Source organism: Aedes aegypti, chromosome 2 (assembly GCF_002204515.2).
Source record: "Aedes aegypti strain LVP_AGWG chromosome 2, AaegL5.0 Primary Assembly, whole genome shotgun sequence".
Lineage (NCBI taxonomy): Eukaryota > Metazoa > Arthropoda > Insecta > Diptera > Culicidae > Aedes > Aedes aegypti.
In genome coordinates this window covers 65,418,373-65,440,024 of record NC_035108.1, presented here as the reverse complement: position 1 = coordinate 65,440,024, position 21,652 = coordinate 65,418,373, and the positions used below count along the sequence as shown (strand labels likewise).

Genomic DNA, 21,652 nt, shown 5'->3' with positions numbered 1-21,652 from the left:
GCACTAAAATATCTGAGTAGGACAGTTAAAGAATTGTCCTACCCATGATTTTAAGTAGTGACTTAAAACAATAATTGAAGAAATATTTTTTATTGAACAGATTTCCCATACAAATCAAATATGTATTAAATTTAGATTTTATAAATAAGCACAATCGATTTTATATCTATCCCTAAATAAAAAAAACCCCAAATAGATTAATCTTTGGAGGAATTTATGAAAAAACTATACCAAAATGGCTTAAGGAAGTGCTCCATAGATTCAATAAGGTAGTCATTGAAGTTTTCCGTGAGCACTATTTGTATAAGTCCGGGACAAACCTTTGCCAAATTGCAAAAGAAATCTTTGTTGAACTTTCACAGTAATCTTTGTACCGTAAAGAGCCGTAATCGTGTATGGGTATTGAAATGAAAAAAATAATAGTTTTTATTTATCAAAATAAATAAAAATGAAATGAGCGGAATCTTAATCTCTTGACTGAATAATTTATTGAAATACAGTGCCTTCCCGATTTTGGCAACACCCGCTTTTGTCTACCTCCGATTTTGGCAACACCCGTTTTTGGCAACATTTTCTTCCCGATTTTAGCAACACATTGAAAAATATTTTTATTTGATTATTAAGTACTGTACCCTAATATTGTGAGTTAAAACTAAGTGAAAATAAGTCAAAATGAAAATGTTGGTGACCTTTGCGAGCTAAGAAAGTTAATGTTGAACGTACTTATAAGTAAATTGCGTATATTTCAAAGTCATTGTTTAACGTACAGGAGAATTCTGTATAAATATAGCAAGCTGTATAAATAATTGCTACATTGTTTAAAAGGCACAATAATTTGGTGGAATAGGATGGTAGTCGATAGTAAAACAAGTGTAATAAAAGCATCAAATATAAAGATGATCAGCTTTACTGTGTAGATCACCAATGTTTTGTTATAATTATGCGTGTAATTTTTTTCAACGTATCAATCGGATTATGTGTGGCGGCCTGAAGATCCAGAAAATCTTTATCTCGTGATCATTGATTAGTAAATTTGTAAAAGATTTTGAAGATGAGTGATTTCTTTTGGATATTTATGTAGGCATACAGTAACAGTTGTTGAGAAAAAACATCGAGAAAGTTTATTCATAACACTAGATGACAATTTTGGCAAATTGTTGAGAATGGGTTTTGAAGTAGTCATTGAAAAACTTTTATAGAAGAATTCTCAGAGTGAGTTGAAGAAGAGCCCATGATGTTCAATGGTTCTCCAATCTTTGGACGTTGTTATGTTCATATGGTTCTTCTTCCTGTCGCATTTATCGAATATAGACATTTGGAAATCATCTCCAGCAATCTAGACCAGATTGACGCTTCTTCAACAGTCAAAAGTTTTACTGAACACATCCTTGCGATAATTGAAGTGTGGTATAGAAGAATATTTGGATGCATACTTTAGACACCTCTACAATTAAAAAGAAGAAAGAATTAATGATTACTACATTTTTTCCACTGACACCGCATCTAAGCTACATATTTTTTATTCTCCGTTTTCATTTTTACGGATGTTCCAGAGTCGTACAGAAATCAAATCGAACCTAACGATACATGTAGCAATTGTATTTCTACCAGAAGCATCAATTGGTGTAATCCTTGAGCAATGTGCCAAAGACATTTTGCAAGCAGCTTCTTAACGAGTTCGTAAAAATCTAATGGTATTCTCTTGAAAAACTAAATTCAATGAAATAAATGAAATTTGAAATTTCGGCAGCAAAACTTTCAATAATTTTCAGTTTGAATATGACTGCTCGCGTTGCTTCAATTCACCACACATTTCTTCTTAAACATGATTTTTTTTTTTCAAGATACAGTATTGAGCAAAACATTTGCAACTTTTTCGATTTTCCATACAAAATAACCAACTTTGGTAAGCCAGATCTCAGTTATTTATTGACCGATTTGAATGAAATTTTCGCAGAACATTAGACATAACTTGAATTTGAACATATATTTTTGAGCGATTTTTCATTTTGTATGGAAAATCGTAAAAAGTGGCAAATGTTTTGTCCAATACTGTATATCTTCCAATCCTTCTTCTTCTTGGCATAACATTCTCACTGGGACACAGCCTGCTTCTCAGCTTAGTTTTAATGAGCACTTCCACGGTTATTAACTGAGAAGTTTCTAGGCCAAAAGTTGCCATTTTCGAATGCGTATATCGTGTGGCAAGTACGATGATACTCTATTTCCCAGGGAAGTCAAGAAAATTTCCATTACGTAAATATACTGAACCGACCGGGAATCAAACCCACGCCTTCAGCATGGCTTTGCTTTGTAATTGGGGACTCTAACCACTTGACTCAGGAAGGCCCCAATCCTCTAAACATTAATTTTACAACTCTCAGCATGATTTTTCTCGAATCTTAGCAAATGAGCGTAATATTTGAAAACTCGTCATTAACTCCATTTCTGGGTGCATGGCGGTGCCAGTCTTGACAAAAAACCTGACATTACATTTCAACCGTGATAACATTGATAGTAATAGCAAAAAGTAATTTAGAAGAACTTCCACTTTTTTCCACTTAGAACCTTGCTCACTATTAAGACGTGTGGTCACCAAAATTGCGCTCTATGTTCAAGAAATCCCTAAAATAACCCCACCCAAAAGGATCTTCAACCGAACCTGTATTCACAATCTGCTACTTTCAATATGATCTGGCTTTAAAGCTGCATATTTGCGCAGTTGCAAATGGCCCATTTGAACAGTCACAAATGGCCACTTAAAGTAATACCACGCTTGTACTGTGTACAACAAGTGTGCTTTTCAAATGGTGCATATAATCAGTACATGATGTATCTGCGTTTGAATCAAAAGTTGAACTGAAGGAAGAAGGTTCCCAGATATTTTTCACATCATTCGTAGTAACTGCCATGCATTTTCTGATACTTTTAAAGATTAGAATGATAAAAACATAAGCATTTCAAAATTCCCGAATTTGGCAACATCCCCATTTTGGCAACATAAAAACCGAGCCTTGTTGCCAAAATCGGTAAGACACTGTACATGTTGAAAGCATCACTTGAAATAAAGTTTTCACTTTAAACACTTAACATATTTTCATAAAGATTCTACATTCTTCTTCTTGATCAAATTTTCAATATATTGCAACCATTTGTCCTACCCATGGTTCGGGTTTGTGAAACAAATTAAATTTGAATAGAGAAAATACTAATAAACTTTAGTCACACAAGTTTCAAAATAAAAAAAAAAATTAAATGCTGCAACGGTCAAATTCAGAGGCATGACAAGTAGGTAGCAGTGATGGAAAGTGGTGAACATGTCTGCTGAACCGAAACAATAACAAAACAAAATGCTCGTGAGCATCAGAATACTGAATTACATCGTATCTGTCGTGCTCGCTAGTAAACGAAGCATAAGTACTTCGTGATCGTGTTTAGAGCTGTTCATAGTTGATAGGTTTTTCCTTTTAGAGATTTCTAACTTTCAAGGGTTTTTAACCGCAAACTGATAGTTTACTGTCGATTCGATAGATATACAAATGATTTGTCTGTCAATAACATAAAAAATCACACCTTGGTCGGTTACTCGCGATTGTTCGCGAACTTTTCTCTCACCAAGCCTGTTCGCGATTCTATCATGTTTGATATGCGTTGGCTTACACTCGTAAGGTGCTTCGTGATGCGGACATTTCCACCACTGCGTGGACGTCAAATCTCTCCGGAGGTGAAACTGGCTGATTTAGGAGAATGTACACACTTCAATGAAGTGTTCGATTTCAATCCCCATGGTGAGCCAAATATGCTTGACTTGACTTGAATTACAGAACCGTCCTCCACAGGAAGCTAATTTACATACATTGACCAATCCACAAGCGTAACAGCATTTTTGATGTTAACATGTAGTGAACACCAGTACTTCAAAGCAATCTAATAAACTACAACCAAATAAACGACATCTTGCTGTGCTTTCACTTTCTATCCACCGTCATTTGGCAGTACGTTTCAAGGACTCTGTTATCTGAAGTGAATTTTCCCATGAACCCCTTTTGCTACCGTTCCCATGTAATATCAACTTCACTACAAGCTAGGAGTTAGACGAAAAGTTTTGGAACCAAATTGACAATTAGCTCGCTACTTGCCCCAGCATGTAGAGAGTTTCGTTTTTCTTGTACCATCATCATCCCATCCAATCAAGTTCTTGAGAATCGAACCAGACTTTCCCTGGATGTTGTTACCAACAAAACTGAAACAAAACAAATTTACATTTTATGAACACCACACCGGTATTCGCCTGCTTTGATGATAGGAAAAAATTGAACGGAGAAACAAAGTAATTTAGATCCTTTCGCCAACTTGGATCCTTCCAAGTGGCCTCCCAATACAGAACATAAAACTCTCTTGGGAGATCCCAGCAAGCAGCCGGAGCACCATCGAAAAGAAGATTTGTACAACATTTTATCCAGCAAACACATTTTCTATGTAAATGCACAGAACATCGGCTCTGTTCGCATTCGTCCTACTGTTATCCAAACGAAGGGACAAGAGGTGGGCTGCAGTACAGAAAAGGTTCGCTAAATTAAACACACAACTAAATGAACTAAATTTAAATACATCCCTCCCCCTTACCCCCATATCACTATTCAACCATGAACAGTGGAAAAGACAAGTCAGCTGTGACTTTTAGAGTCTTCTGCGTCAAAGCCATCCACGTTGCTCCCCGAAGCATTGCTAAAAACCGAAGGCGCCAACGCTACATAAAATTAATTTCATTCAAAATCCAACGACATTCTGAGGAAACCTTTTTCTAGATTAGTTTGGTCTCCCTTCCAGCGTCACATTTCCGAGCTCTTCCGAGCACTCGTCATTCGAGAAAACAAAAACCCACCGTTATTTAATTATTTCACCGAAAATCCAACCCCCCCTTTCGATCTGGGTCGTGGTGAAAGAACCCACCACGATTCGTGAAAATGGTGGCCCTACCAAACGGCCAACCCGGTACGCAGGGGGAAAGTGAAATCTCATTGCCGGCGGTAATTAATATGCAAAGTAAATGTTTATCCGAGTAAATACATAGATCACATTCAACAGTGGACAAGTGTTACTTGCCGTTTTGAGCTAAATTAAATCAGCCCATGTACCCAGAGTACTGTGTAATGTAGGGCGGGTGAACAGGTACAATGTGCAACGGTATATGAAAGTATTTCACAGATAGTCAATGCCTGTACTCGACAAAAGGCCTGCATCAGACAAAAGTGTGCGCCAAAAATTTATTTTAAGGCTCGAGAATCCATCATTCAATCATCAGCAATCATCGAAAATGAAAAACCAGTTTTTTCGTTCAAATTTGAAGAGAACCTCTTAAAAATCTATCATTGCAATCCAAATAGTAAGTGGAATGCAATGATAGATTTTCTTGAACATTGCTTACATTTTGAGCGAAAAAACTGGTTTTGAAAATTTGTGAAACGATGATGGTTATTTTCCTCTTAAGTCGAACCATCGAGTACATTGTTGCTATTTTATTTTACTTTTTATGAAGTCTGCTACAGAAAATAAACATAAGAATTGATGACGTACAATTCATGCTACTCCGTAATTGATTAGATTAATCAAAATTGTACAGGGGATCAACAGATGCAGCTTTTGGGGTAGCATACCATCTTCAATGTAAAATTTCGAGAACTCCAAGTTTAGTAGTCTCAATAATGGCGCCGGCAACATCCTTACGGTCATCGGGGAAGGAAAGGAATGTTAGTGGGACATTTTGTTGGCAGTGTTCTCAGCATTAACAAGTTTTGGAAGCCCGCGACTTTCGAATGGGGAGTTAAAATACGCTTAAGCAAATCGAATAATTTGAAATAAATCAAAGTAGGTGGCCTTGTCATGATTATTTTTACGGACGCTTCCTCGCTTTTGCCTGTTTCGGACACTTTGATTCGAATTTCGGACAGGCCATGAATCACTGAATCAAATTGCTAAGATAATTATTTAAAACAAACATTGAATTTCTGGATAATATCGCTGGCTTCCTACGCGGCACTTATTTACGTGAAAACTTCCGGCACAGACAGACAGACATAACACATTTCCGGGTCATTTGGCCGAATGCCATTTGGCCGAATGCCGTTTGGCCGAACGCCATTTGGCCGAAAGAGTCATTTGGCCGCATTCCATACAAAGACAAATTAAAGACCTCCATGTCCCTTGCAGTTGCCCAAATTTTCATGGCTCATAAGGTAATCTAGAATGCCGTGAAAAGTGTACTGCCATCTGTCAAACTTGGGTACCTTTTGCACTACCGAGGGACCAAATGCAGTACTAGAAGTGGTACCCAATCTGAGCCCGAGTGCGACGGACCTGTTCCATATTTATTTGGCACAACCACACAGATTACTCGTTTTGCTGCTATTGATCAGCAAAAAATATAAACTTGAACATAATTCAAGTTTTGCTGCTGTTATTGGGGTTCGAAGCTCATATAGAGATCGTTTTGCCTTTATTTTTCAATATGAGACTAATCAACTTCATAGTTGTCCACATCATTTTCTAACAAAGTGTGTTAATTTTTATATGCATAGAAAAGTATATACTAAAACAAAAATGTTGCAATGAATAAAGGTGTTGATTCGAAAATCAATATGGGACAGTTATGCTTTTATAGGCAGCATACACAACACAAGTTTTGGCTTCTTCTTTTCAAAACGGGGAAACTGTGAGCTTTTTGACTTAAGCGCTCGTTGATCCGTTCGGTTTACTACTAGACGCAAGCAACGGTGCAGAGTTCAGTTCACACGTTGCAATCTTAATCTTGGATATGAATGGCATCTCACCTAAGTTAATCCTTGTACTTAAGAACATGTTTTGAATAAGACCCTATATATATTATAAGCCTTAATTCCAATAACTACGAACAATACATTTTACTTGAAAGAACAGCCTTTGATCAAAAGAAGGAAAAATCTCTCATGAAAATTTAAGCAAGTGCAATGCAAATAATCGTTTTATCAGTATAACTACAAAGAACTGCCGATGATTTAAAGAAGGTAAAATTGCCAATTAAAATATAAATTATTGCCAATAGCAATGAAACCAGTAAAACTTGAAAGAATAGCCTATGTTTAAAAGAAGGAAAAATTTCTGATGAAATCATTCAAACACATTTCAAACCCTAGCCCTCCTGGTAACCCAGTGACGAATCAACCATCAGCTAAGATGTGTGGAGTTCACAAGATTGTCCTGAACTAACGGATCGATATCATTCTCTTGGAACACTTGTATAGTGATAAACGTGGCGTCCCACCACATCATAAAAATCAACAAATTAAAAGGCAACACTTACGAATCCTACATATCAGCGTTGAAGAAATTTGATTATGTTTTTGTTCAAATGGCATTCGGCCAAACGACCCGTTCGGCCAAATGGCGTTTGACCTAACGGCATTCGGCTAAATGGCCGGACACCACGTAACACTTAAAACATATTATATTAAAATCCATCGTCCAGTTTACACCATCATCATCTGGTGAGCATGTTGCATGAAATTCTGTTTCGTGCAACAAGACCTGCAGATGGCTGTAGTGTTAAACGTCAAACATCAAGAAAAACTATGCGAGCGCCTCTGGGTGTGAGGTGTGAAACATAGCAAATTTTAAATGATCGTTAAATAAGTAGTCTATGGAAATTTCTTCAGTGTTACGTCTGTTTGTCTATGCTCCCGGTATGATTGTTTGGGAGAAATGTCGAAATCTGCACGAAATAGATTTTTTATATCCGAGAAAGTTGTTCAGAAAACTTAGATCTTCCACTAAAGATCATATGAAGTTCCAAATTGATTCCCTGAATGCCGCTTGTTAGATGAAGCCTATATTTGGGTGGATATCTCAGAATCGAGAAAGCATCTTATTTCCAAAATCATCAAATAAGTGGTGCTTTTTTACGTTGAAACTTTCGTTCGTTTATATCACAACTTTCTGTTTTGGTTAAAACTCAATTCAGAATATATAGAGCATCTATGAAAAAATCAGCACACTACAAACCCATTCACTATCCCGGTGTATCCCGCCCCGGGAATTGTTGATATGATGTGTCTTGAATATTCTACATTCGTACCTTTCTAGACTTTTCTGGGAATAGCTGAAAGTCTCATATCGGGCAATTGTTAATGAATTTTTTTTTTCGAAAGATTCTCGACAATTCCAAAATTGGGGTCTTATCTTAGAATATTTTCTGGTGTCCTGCTGGGTTGTAAAATGGTGAGTCGACAACCAGGAAGGAGCGTCCAACATAGCTCTGGTCCTCGCAAGTCCCTACCTCACGCTTCCTCGGGTCTAACGATGACAAAGACCGCCAGCTAAGGGTTGCGTACTTAGCTGGTAGTGCAACCTGGGCACTGTTGTCCTTCTGACATCAGCTAGTGTGAGGGGGTGCGTCCCGAGCGTCTGTTCACCAGGAGGTGCGGCTCAAACAGCGTCTGTTCTGGTATCCAGCGGCTGAATATGAAATGTTGTATCACGTCAACTAACCTAAGGTGGCAGCCCCATCAACGTGATGTAGGTAGCGCAACCCCGGTAAGGTAGCATACCGAATTTCTCACCTACCACGAAAAATGGAGAAAGAAGAAATAACGAACGATATTTTCGGCAACCGACCTGGCAACGAAATAAGGACTATGAATGGAAACTTGGTACCTGGAATGTCAGGACGTTAAATGAACCCGGACGAGCGAGCCTTTTGGCTCGTGAACTGCAGAAGGTTGGAGTGGGCGTGGCCGCCATTCAAGAAGTGCGGTGGCCTAGATCTGGAGAACGTGAATTCCGGGCGGTTGATCCCATCGCCAACACTACGTTCAAATATAACATCTACCACAGCGGCGGCGATAAGGCAGAACATGGAGTCGGTTTCATAGTGATCGGGAAGCAGATGAAACGCGTTATGAAGTGGAAACCGATTAGCGAACGAATCTGTGTACTGAGGATACGGGGCAAATTCTTCAACTACAGCCTGATCAACATCTATGCACCGACGAACGACAAACCTGATGACGTGAAGGACGCGTTCTATGAAGGCCTTGATAAGGCCTATGGAGAGTGCCCAAAACACGACGTGAAAATCGTTATCGGAGATGCGAACGCGCAGGTCGGAAGAGAGGACTTTTTCCGTCCGATCATCGGTAAGGAGAGTCTTCACTCCGTTACCAATGACAACGGCCTACGACTAGTGACTTTCGCTGCTGCCAGGGGGATGGCCATCTGCAGCACCTACTTTGCACGCAAGGATATTCGGAAGCACACCTGGAGGCATCCAAATGGTGATATTTGCAACCAGATAGACCGTATTCTGGTGGATGGCCGACATTTCTCAGATGTCATCGATGTTAGGAGTTTCAGGGGTCCTAACATTGACTCGGATCACTACCTCGTTGTCAGTAAAATTCGAGCGCGGTTATCAACTGTAGCGAATTCAAGACCACAGCAAACAATGCGATTCAATATCCAGCGCTTCTCAGCAGACGGTGTTACAGCTGAATACCACCAAAAGCTGGACGAGCGGATACGTGAGGTCAATGTGAGCGAAAACCTCAACAATCTATGGGATGCAATCCATGGAGTGGTGAGTGAAACAGCGCGAGAAGTGATAGGTACTGCTCGAAGACGCCCCAGAAGCGGTTGGTTCGACGAGGAGTGCCAGAGGGTGACGGATGAGAAGAACGTGGCCAGACGTCGGATGTTAGTGTCTGGTACCAGGCTGAACAGAGAGCGGTACAGAGAAGCAAGATCAGCCGAAAAGCGAATTCATCGCAGGAAGAAAAAAGAGTTTGATGAGAACGTGATAGCCGAGGCGCAAAACTGTATGGAACAGAACGATATGCGACGATTCTATGAAACTGTCAATGGCGTGCGGAGAAAGTCAGCGCCGTCTCCCGTCATGTGCAACGACCGTGAAGGTAATTTGCTGACAGATAAAACGGTGGTGGCTGCCAGGTGGAAAGAGCACTTCGAAACGTTACTGAATGGAGGGAACGATAGAGCATCGGAGAACAGAATGAACATCGACAACGACGGTCAAGCTGTGGAGCCTCCATCTCTAGATGAGGTTAAGAAGGCGATTAAAGAGCTAAAGAACAACAAGGCTGCTGGGAAGGATGAGCTCCCGGCCGAACTTCTCAAGCACGGTAGTGAGCAGCTGCATAGAATAATTCACCATATACTACTAAGGATATGGGAGGAAGAAGAACTGCCTGCTAGCTGGATGGATGGCCTCATTTGCCCTCTCTTCAAAAAAGGGCATAGATTGGAGTGCGCCAATTACCGAGGAATAACACTCCTCAATTCGGCGTACAAAATAATGTCACGTATTCTGTTCAACAGATTGAGACCGCTTGAAGAGTCCTTCGTCGGCGAATACCAAGCTGGTTTTCGTGAGGGCCGATCGACGTCGGATCAAATGTTTACCCTGCGACAGATCCTCGATAAATTCCGGGAGTACAACTTGCAGACTCATCATCTGTTCATTGATTTCAAGGCGGCGTACGATTCAGTTAAAAGAAACGAGTTGTGGGAAATAATGATGGAACATGGCTTTCCGACGAAGCTGATTAGACTGATTCGGGCAACGTTGGAAGGATCGAAATCAAGTATACGTGTTGCGGATGAGATTTCCACATACTTCGTAACCTTAGACGGATTGAAGCAGGGCGATGCACTTTCAAACCTATTGTTCAACATAGCGTTAGAAGGAGCAATAAGGAGAGCTTGCGTGCATAGGAATGGCACTATTATCACACGTTCGTATATGCTCCTTGGTTTTGCGGACGATATCGACATAATCGGGATTGATCGCCGAGCCGTGGAAGAGGCATACGTGCCTTTTAAAAGGGAGACAACGCGAATTGGGCTCATTATCAATACCACGAAGACAAAGTACATGGTCGCTGGTAGACATCGTGGGCCCATAGGTGATGTTGGTAGTGAGGTGGTGATAGGTGGTGATATATTTGAAGTAGTTGAAGAATTTGTGTACCTTGGAACTCTAGTGACTTGCGATAATGATGTTACCCGCGAGGTTAAAAGGCGTATTGCAGCTGCGAATCGGGCTTTTTACGGACTTCGTAACCAGCTAAAGTCCCGCAGCTTACAGACGAAGACCAAACTCGCGTTGTACAAGACTCTAATTCTTCCGGTAGCTCTGTACGGCCACGAATCTTGGACGTTGAAAGAGGTCGACCGGAGAGCTTTTGGGGTCTTTGAACGTAAAGTGCTGCGAACAATACTCGGCGGTAAATTGGACAATGGCATCTGGCGGCGTCGCATGAATCACGAGTTATACCAAGTTTATAATGAAATGGATATTGTTAAGCGTATAAAACACGGCAGGTTGCGGTGGGCTGGGCATGTAGCTCGCATGTCGGAGGAACGTCAAGCTAAACAAATATTCAGCAGGGAACCAGGGAGAGGCCGTCGCCTCCGTGGAAGGCCGCGCACCAGATGGCTTTTTGCAGTTGAGGAGGATTTAAGGTCGCTTAACGTTCAGGGCGACTGGAAGCGATTGGCCCAGGACCGGGTCCAATGGAGAAGGCTTCTTCATTCGGCGTAGATTCAACGCAATAGCAAGGAATTGTTGCCCATCAAGTATCAAGTATCAAGTAAGTCCTGCTGAGGAATTCTGAAGAAGTTCTTCAAAATTAAATTAAGGGTCATTGTGTTTATTTTTTTCATGTTTTTTTAAAGTTTCAGGGAAATAACAAACTAGTACATTGATCACAAGTAGTATGTCAGGTATCTCTCCATGTTTTTTCAATGTTGATTTCTTCTAAAAACATAATTTTACTTGGATTACAAAACATGTCGCTTAACAATTTATTGTAAGGAATTAAAGATTACCGTAAAACGGGGTAACTTTGATAGTTTTTACGAAGAAAACTTCAATATTTATGCATGCTGTTTCAAAGTTGTACAATTTATATTTTTAAAACAAGTACTGGCATCCTAGCTATCGATTACAGTCGATAGATTGGCAAAAGATTTATTATGAATGGATATATAATTTTTCATATAATCGAAAGTTGGTTTTCTGTTTTGGGGTAACTTTGATAATGGAGTATGATTCGAACAAAATTGAATGAATAACGAACATTTGTAGGGCACTGCATACCTCTAGGCGTTTAACGTTATATGGAAATTTGTGACTTAGATTACAAAAATGGTCCCAGTTTGTGAAAATGCTTTTCGCTAAGAGATTTGAGACCGTATTCAAGTTCGATGATAATTGGGCTATCAAAGATAAGCGGCCATCTATTCAAAACTACATCAAATAGTGATCGTAGAACAGATTGTTTGTAAGCGTTTCGAAAATGCTAAAATTGTGTAATTTTTTTAAATTCGTATAAAAAGCCTAATATGTTCTTGATTCAAATGAAAACCGCTCTTACATGAAGTGTCATACTAATATTCTTTAGTTCTGCATTCGTTTTGCTTAACTGATTAACAGAAATTATGATATTTCGTTTAGTATGTGGTGGGTCTCGCACTATCAAAGTTACCCGCATTATCAAAGTTACCCCGTTTTACGGTATATAAAATATTCATGCAGAAACTCTTGTGAAAACCGATCGTGGTAATATTTATGCACAACTCTATGAATAAAGTTCTGAGGGAATTTCGAATTTTCCAAAAGAAATCACAAAAAGATCTTCTGAGGAAATAGTTGTTAGCATTTAAAACAAGTTTTTAAAAATTTCCTGAAAGAAATCCTAAAATGAATCTTTGAAGTAATTCCACTAATCTTAGGAAAGTATTAAATTTTGTGAATTAGTAACCAGAGTTAAATCTGAAAGAATTAAAGAAAGAATCCCTCGATGAACTTCTAACTTGAACTTGATGGTGTTTTTTTTTCCTAGGATGTATTAAGAAGGTTCTAAAAAATTCAAGAAGTAATTTGTGGCAGAATCTCAAAAGAATCGGAAGAAAAGAAAATCCTAATGATAGCTCAAAACCATGAAAGAATCAATGAAATTTAGAAGATATATCTGACATATCTTTGCAGTATGACAGCTAAAAAATCTGGAGTCAGTGACAAAAGTAAGTAACCAAGATACAAACCAAAAAATACAAAATTTCCGAATTCGGAGCTCTACATTTCAGCTTATAGAAGTCCGAATTGGTCGAAATGCAACCTGCAAATAACCAGAAATTGACTGTACTACTGAATGAGACGCTGGAAGATGCTTAGGTTGATTTCGAACCCTTTTCGCCATTGATCCAATCTTCAGACTCTATCCAATCCGTCAAAACTCGTTAGGGTGACACAGGTTGAATCCAAGACCAACTTCTGAAATTTCACTATAATGTCGGAGGCAATGAAGCATCCCACAACAGTGCATCTGTTATTTTGGCTTTGTGCACTAGCAGAAAGCAAAAAATGACAATCAAACGTCCTTGTTGCCTACTATTTCTCCAGTTTAGTGCCTTTGTAAACGCAAGTAGGGACACAAGTCGATCATTGTGACGGCCATCCTTGGATTCCGAGATGTTTCACCTCAGCAATCCAATCCGCATGGTTTTAATATTATTGAACTCATAACGCGAGGTAACGATGGATAAATTATGATTAAAAAAAAACACATGCTCAGGTGCGATTCGAAACCACGACTCTTGTATGCTAGACGAGAGCTTTACCTGCTAAGCCACCTAGCCACTTGGTGACTCAATAGCACAGAAGGTTCCATGTTTCGAATTCAAATCCTAATAGCTCAGGTAAATTCTTCTCATAACCCACTTCCATCCTTCTCATGTATATCCATCTTTACCACGCGTAATGAGTTGATTGATTTTCTCTGCTTGGATGTACAAAATTCGGTTGAGAACTAGATTCCAAAAGCACTCGTCTTACATATTCAACAAGACTCGTAGGATGAACATATTACTCGTATTTTAAAAATCTTCATTCTGCACCATGCTTCGGAATGTACTCAGCGGTTTTCAGATAGTGCTCCCCAAAATGCTTTATGTTCCGCGTAGCGAATGCTCCGTGACACTCAATGATTACCACTGTTCTTATATATTTTCAACCTAATTCATATAAAACTAATGATTATAAAACTATTACTGCATTATTTTATTAATTCAAATATTTCCAATCGATGCAATGATTTTCCATCCATATTATCGTCTACAGAATTGTTAGAGCGTGAGATGCACTTACTGTTTCTGAAAATTTGATCAACTTATGCGTCTAATCTTTTTCAAGACTTCTAAGATTGCACTAAAACCACGAAGGCACAAATCTTGCAAAGGAAGCATCCAACAACAGTGCACTTTTTATTTTGGCTTTGTGCACTAGCAGAAAGCTTAAAATAAGAAGATTAAGAAAGTTTGCCAACTATTTCTCCAGTTTAGCGCCTTTGAAAACGTGAGTAGGGGCAAAAGTCGACCATTGTGGCGTCCATTTTTGCATTCCTAGATGTTTCATCTTAGAGACTAAAGTTATTGTCTTAGTATAAACAAGTTAAACGGTAACTAAAAGGGTTTGGTGGTGGGCCTGGTGTAGTGGTTAAAACACACACCTCTTATACCAAGGACCTGGGATCGGGAAGTTCATTCCGAGATGAACTAGCCTAGGGCTCAAAAATTCATTTAAAAAAAACCTAAGAAAATGGCAGATCAGACAAATTCTTCTGAATAATTTTCAAATTTGAATATTTGTCAAATATAACAGCTCACTCACCTCACGTCAATATATTTGCTGCTGTTTGCATGAATAGTATTGTATTTCATTTCAATTTCGTTGTATATTGTAAAAGAGATATGTAGTTACAAAATATTGAAAACTTGAGAATAAAGTTTGAAAAATGGGCTATGTGACGCAGTTTCCCCGCTCGGCGAGTAACGTGGGACCTATTCAAAACAATTCCATGTTTCTACCTTAAAATATTGATCTTTGTTATTCAACGATTACTCAATCATAGTATTTTATGTTGGACACTTATTAGATGTTATTAAAGGTATCAATCAATCAAGGGTATGAATAATCAATCATCTTTCAATGATACTCAAAGTTGGTGCTTCCTGGTGATAATCCGATTTTTATAAGAATTATTTCATTTCGAGACAACATAAGAAAATCCTACCGCAGTTTTCCATGCAATTTAGAAATGACGCTGAAATTACAGTTCATACACAGTACACATGTTTGTAAGAACAACTAATTTTTTTGTGTTTAATACATTCCTTGTCTTCCTATAGCTCCAACTTTCAAGAAGAATACCCTTTTGAAAATCTTACCACAAATGGCTTATTCCTGAAGGTCCTACATGCTCCGGATTACATTACTATATTATACTGCCGGGGGAGGGACGTTTCGCATTATTTTATGGGTGGACGTTTCGCATAATGGACGTTTGGCATAAAGAGAATTATATACCTTCTTTAAAATGCTACCTGTTCTTATATGAAACTGCTTTATGCGAAACGTCCATTATGCCAAACGTCCGTATGCGAAACGTCCTTATGTGAAATGGGTCACCCCCTATACTGCCTTGACTATTTCGATTTATACATAAATTTTGCTGCTTGACAAATTTGACCTTGTATAATCTGATACAACTTTAGAAAATGTCAAGTAATATAATAAACCATCAACATGACTTTTGTTATCTAAAGTATCCTGACCACTTTTAAACTTACGTTTGCAATCTTCCCAAACAGTGCTTTCAATTTTGAACACTAGTAATAATTTAACAAAAATTCCACCCTGCTGGCCATTCAAAATAATCGAAAATCCTCTCATCGCAAGACTTAAACCTCAGAATGTCCAGCGTCCCGGATGAATGGAGAAAACGCGGAAAACGCAAACTGAAGCGTAAAATTACGGAATAGGGAAAACCCGCCAATGGAACGAGAATCCCAGCTCGGAAAAACTCTCTCCGTATACAAATAAAGAAATTTGCATAAATATGTTATAAAAGAAGCTTAAAAACAACGAAACAGATAACAGAAATAAAACCAACTGCCCGGTTTTCATCTTTGGTTCTTCTGGTGAGTTGTTTCCAGCTGAACTTGCCCCATAGAGCTGGCTTGGAGGACTATTGGGGGGAAGGCGTTGATTCGGACCTCAGACTTCAACAGTGAGAGGGAGGACCCATGGTCGTATCTATATTCATAAACGAGCGTGTGTGTGTTCACTTGGGCTTGAATTGCTTGCTTGCACTCTCAGAGGAGATCCAATTTAGAAGAAGTTGCTGCTGACCAGAGTCCGAGCTGAAAATTTCGGGGTTGTTGAACGAGCTTCACCAGCCTAGCACAGCCAGTGATCATCACCACTGACATCTGGTACAGACAATTCGAGTCGGAAAGGAGCTCTACCACATATACGGTGCCTTGAATAACAGGGAATTTTAATTTTTAATCCATTTTTATGCCTTCTGCTACTCTCGGGATCAGAATGAAAGCTGCCGTCTGCTGTATCATATTTGCAAAGTTTTTTCTTTTCTCTGTTGTTGTTGTTGTGGGGGTTTAGTCGAGCTTATATTTTGCTCTAGTAGGGCTTCCCCTCGGTTTATCTCTTGGTTGAAATGTTTATGCATAATAATTTTTTCACCCCAACAAGAACGGGGATGAATGGAAATCATCAAAATCTTGTTCGTTTTTCTTGCTATCCAAATTAAAAGAGTCTCCTATCTACGGCGAGCAACAATGATGGCTGATGCCTTTGGATGTTCCGTCGTTGCAATAAGAAACTATTCATGCCACATTGCCTATATCGGAAAAACATAGAAATCTCAGAAATTTCGGAAACAATCCAAACAAAGCGACCACCCGTATCAGCCCGTTCACAAAACACTCCAACTTGGCACAGCATTCCGGAACTGAACCGAACAGAGAAGATCTTGAAACTATACACACGAACTGTTGTACAAAATCAACCGACCGAAATTTTTCCAAGGAGCTTTTCCTATCGAGCCAGTCCAAGGAAAACATTTCTCCAGAAAGGAAAAGACACAACTCGTCCTCGTCGCAAAAACAGAACAGTCGCCATCTCCGCCAAGGCATCCCAAAAATTATACATGGATTCGTATACAAACGAATCACTAGTACCGTAAGCTGGGGACAAATTGATCACTGACTCACAACTTTTTTATATCATTAGTTAAGAATTCAAAAATTGTCAAACTATTATCGACATAATAAGTTTCCATTGATCTCTATCAGTGTACGTGATTGATTTTTTATCAAATACTTTTTTTAAATTAGATTGAATATTAAAAACTGAAAAAACACACAACAGAGTAAAAAACTACTTTCAAAATTAGGGTCTCCTGAATCTAAGAAGAATGGCAAAATTGTTACAACTCATGTTTCTGATCATTTTATTGCAAAATTAAACTTTTGAGATCCGTTAAATACGCCTGAATTATTGCGCACATAAAAAAAGCTCTTGTTCCTAAAACGCTTGGTTCATATATCTCAAAATGTTTCTTCAACTAACTGACAATTATTGCTTTCACACAAGATGCTTGATGTTCAAAATCAACGACTTTTCACTTCGAAGACTAGTGCAGAAGACAGCAAAGCTAATCCAAAGTGCTCTGACGGGTTTGGTGGTCTAATGGCTACCGCTTCTGCTTCATCATCAGAAAGTCGTGAATTCAATCCCAGGTCTGTCCCTTTCCTCGTACTTTTGTAAACACTGTTTTTTGACTGTTTTCACTAAAAATATGAATTAGTCTGAAAATTTTACTAGTTAATGATGTAAATTTATTTGTTATTGCTAATCTTTGAAAACTTTTTGTGAAGATTTTTTTTTCAATTTTTTGTACGAAAAATGGTAAAAATCGATTTTTTTTGCTGTTTTTGCTGAAGTGTCATACATATCACGTCAGTGATAGGAGATAAGTGTCTTCAGAAGAAAAACGCCTTAATGAACAACTTTGCAGAAGAAAGTATTTTGCTAGGACGCTCCTGTCAAAAGATAAAACTGATCTATATCAGTTTTAACTTATCTAAATCAAATCCGAAGGAGTCAGCATGTAGTACAAATTATTCCAAAATACTTTGTCGAAGACACCAAACTTCTAGTATGCATATTCAAGGTCCTAGAGGTTTTGGCAGTCAAAAACAGCGATCTGCCCCAGCGTGCAGCGCATATTTTAGTACTACACTCCCGTGCATAAGTTTGGGTTCACCCCCTAAAAAACATGCAAAAGTGTTCTGTCCACATCTCTGTGATTACACGTCCAATTGAAACTCTCTAAGTCGCATTCGAAAGGCAAAGAGTTATTCTTACTTCGTATGTATTTTTCCAAAAACATTCTTTGAACTTTGCATACTAAATTTTTACTTAAAGTTGTGACATTTAAAAAAAACACTGAAAAATCATATTTAATTTCCTCAGGATTGGGTCGACCAAAATGTTCAATCAAAGTGTCATTAGAATCGTAAACTTATATTCTTTGAAGAAACGCCACGAAATGTTGGCAGAAAAATCTGAAAAGTATTCAAAATCAATGAAACAGTCAGTCAAGTCATCGTGCAAAAGTTTGGGTTCACCCCTCAGTATGGTGTATCGTGCAAAAGTTTGGGTTCACCTAAACTGACTTAAATCTGTGAAATCTCAAACCAATCATGTACACGCCATTATTTGCGCTCAATAAAGCTTTAAACTATTAAAATCGGTTGAAAAATGGCAGAGATATTGACAAAAATGATGTGCGTGCGGCTCAGGTGAACCCAAACTTTTGCACGATTTGCATCATACTGAGGGGTGAACCCAAACTTTTGCACGATGACTTGACTGACTGTTCCATTGATTTTGAATACTTTCCAGATTTTTCCGCCAAAATTTCGTGGGGTCTCTTCAAAGAATATAAGATTACGATTCTAATGACACTTTGATTTAAAATTTTGGTCGACCCAATGCTGAGGAAATTCAATATGATTTTTCAGTGTGTTTTTTGAAAAATGTCACAACTTTAAGTTAAAAATTAGTATACAAAATTCAAAAAATGTTTTTTGAAAAATACATACGAAGTAAGAATAACTCTTTGCCTTTCGAATGCGGCTTAAAGAGTTTCAATTGGACGTGTAATCACAGAGATATGGACAGAACACTTTTGTATGTTTTTGAGGGGGTGATCCCAAACTTTTGCACGGGAGTGTATTTTATCCAACAGTTCTGCTTGCTTGAATAATTATATGCAAAGCTAACCTCATCAAAAATGATGTACTAGAAAACAAGGAGTAGTTGTGATGCCAACGAATAATTCAGCTCTCTTAGAAAGAAATGCTATTAGGTACCGACCATATAAAATTCTCCCCAGTGATCAATCTGACCCCGCAATACGGTAGCATTGAGCATCAGCCAGCATCACACTCAGGCTCCGTTTTTTCCTATTTAATTATATACGAACGATTTGAATTTGAATTTTGCAGTGAACCAAAAAACTTTTGCGCCTTTCCGTCCTTCTGCCTCTCGCTCGATTCGAGCGGAGAAGGAGAACGAAGCGTGTCGAAGCGTCAAGGAAGGAAAAACATAATCTCACACTTTGGGAGTTGTGAGCTTTCCGTGTCGCCATCGTTTCCTATTTTCGTCCGTAGGGCTTCATTGCCCCAGAGCTCGGTGTTCAATCGGTGCGATGGTGCGTCTCGAGGACAATGCGAATCTTCACGGCAAGAATTTATGAATTGTGAAAATGAATGGAACCGAGAAGTTTTTGGCAGGTGGAATGAAAAAGGGGTAAGTCTTGGGGGCCGTTCATGAACCCCGTTGGATTTTTGGGAGCATAGAAGGTATGCCCAAAGTAAACGCTTTGTGTAAAAAGTGAGGTTTAAAAATTGTCTTCGCAGGTTATGAATAGCCCCTTGGCAGAAATTGAGACCAGATCAGAGCGGAAACACAAAGGTTATATTTAGTTCTTTTATATTTCATTATGTTACCATGAATTGGCTGAAAGTAAAAGCACCGATTAGGTTCAAAAAGATTGCGTACAATTTCAAAATATCTTTTGTTTTAGTCCTGTATGGAACGTTTTCATAGACATGACATGTTTTTAAGAAGTTTTTGGCGTTTCAGTCGGAGTTTTTGGAACAAAAACTACTGTGTTATTTTTTACCTAACGTGTTGATCCGTACTGGATCTTTTTCAGAGATTTGAAACTATTTTTGTTTTATTTCTTTTTTTAACCGTAGTAGTAAACGGACAGCTATGGACAGCTATTAATTAGTTTTTAAGTAAAATTAATAATCCCGTATAACTAAATCATTTATATTCTTTTTACAGACTTTTCCGGGTACAGGTAAGTACTAAATTACAATTCATCAATATATCCCATTGAATAAAGAAGGAGTCGTCTTAGATAAGCTGAAAACATTTAATTTATCATCAGAATGGGGAACGATTATTCGATTGTTATAGCAAATCATTTGCTCTTAATCACGTTTTCGAGTTTTTAAGCATAGTCGAATTTTCACCTTTTAGGACACTTCCAAGGTCCTTAATTTCAGACATTCTCTGAGGGTAGAGTTTTTTTTTTATATCAAGAGCGCTACAAAATGCCTTGAAATTGCAGCTTAAAGACAACTCTTCACACATACAAGGCCAGCTATACCATTTCATCATCCTAAAGTCTCTCTCCTACTAAACTCCGTCACAGAAAGATGATGGTTCTATGAACCTACCGAGTCTGTGGACCAATTTTCCAGTCGAACAGCGGTGTGGGGGAACAAGAAAGCATCCAGCTGGAGGGATTCGCTCTTTAATGGCTTATGCTGATGACGAGCAGAATATGATAATTTAATGGAATTTATCTACATTTTTCCTAACCTTTTCCCCGGTGACAATGGCGGCAACGATGTTGGTTCATTGCTGAAGGGGATGCTTGACGGAAATAGTGGATGGACAGCCATCATTCATCGTCTATCGTCAAGTATCGCAAGCGTCAAATGGATAGATTTGAAGATGTAACAGATTTTATTTTGACAAAAAAATTGAACGCAATATTATGTATTTATTTTTTGACTTATCAAACTTAAAATGCTTTTTGATAGTTAAATATTTCTCATTTGTGTATAAAATCCCGAAATTGCAAGAAAAAAATCCCTGAAGAGATCTCTGGCAAATTTTTCTCAATGGATTTTACCAATTTCTTGGGGGTTGTTGTGCAAATTTATGCCTAAAGAAAGTTTGGAAAAAGGAAATTTTGAAAGTCAAATAAAATATCGAAACATTCTGCAAAATATGAAGTCGATGAACCATTACGTCAACTGGTTTGAAATTTTGGAAGTATCCTGGAATTGGAAACTGGTTTTGAATGGACACCCTGTTCTAATTCAATTTTCATTCAGGCTCTTTTGAAGTTCACAAGCAAAAGAATCATATTTAAGATGCGTAGCAAACTTCCACGGTAGACGACGGCAGCGATTCGATATGTACGTTGTGATTTTCTCCGTCTAATTCCTTATTCCTTTTTTTTTTCTAAGTACGAGCTCAACGACTTACGTGTCGAAATGTAATTCACAAATTAGTTCACTACAAATCATCGGCTTTTGAATAATTATTTAATCATGCCCAGGAGCTATGTGTCACGAGTCAGTTATTCATTTTGCTCGTCTAGTGGATCGCAGCCAAGCCACTCGCAACGTGACAGAATGGAAATTATTT

At 38.4% G+C, this 21,652-nt stretch overlaps 1 protein-coding gene across 5 annotated transcripts in view; it reads left to right on the top strand.

The window, feature by feature from the left end:
- LOC5564628 (homeobox protein PKNOX1) overlaps nt 1–21,652 on the top strand; it is a 293,860-nt gene that overhangs the window by 94,466 nt on the left and 177,742 nt on the right. For all 5 annotated transcript variants that reach the window (XM_021841086.1, XM_021841082.1, XM_021841085.1 and 2 more), the window contains one exon: nt 20,273–20,288. The gene's annotated coding sequence lies outside the window, so the exon portion shown is untranslated. The remainder of the gene's footprint in view (nt 1–20,272; nt 20,289–21,652) is intronic.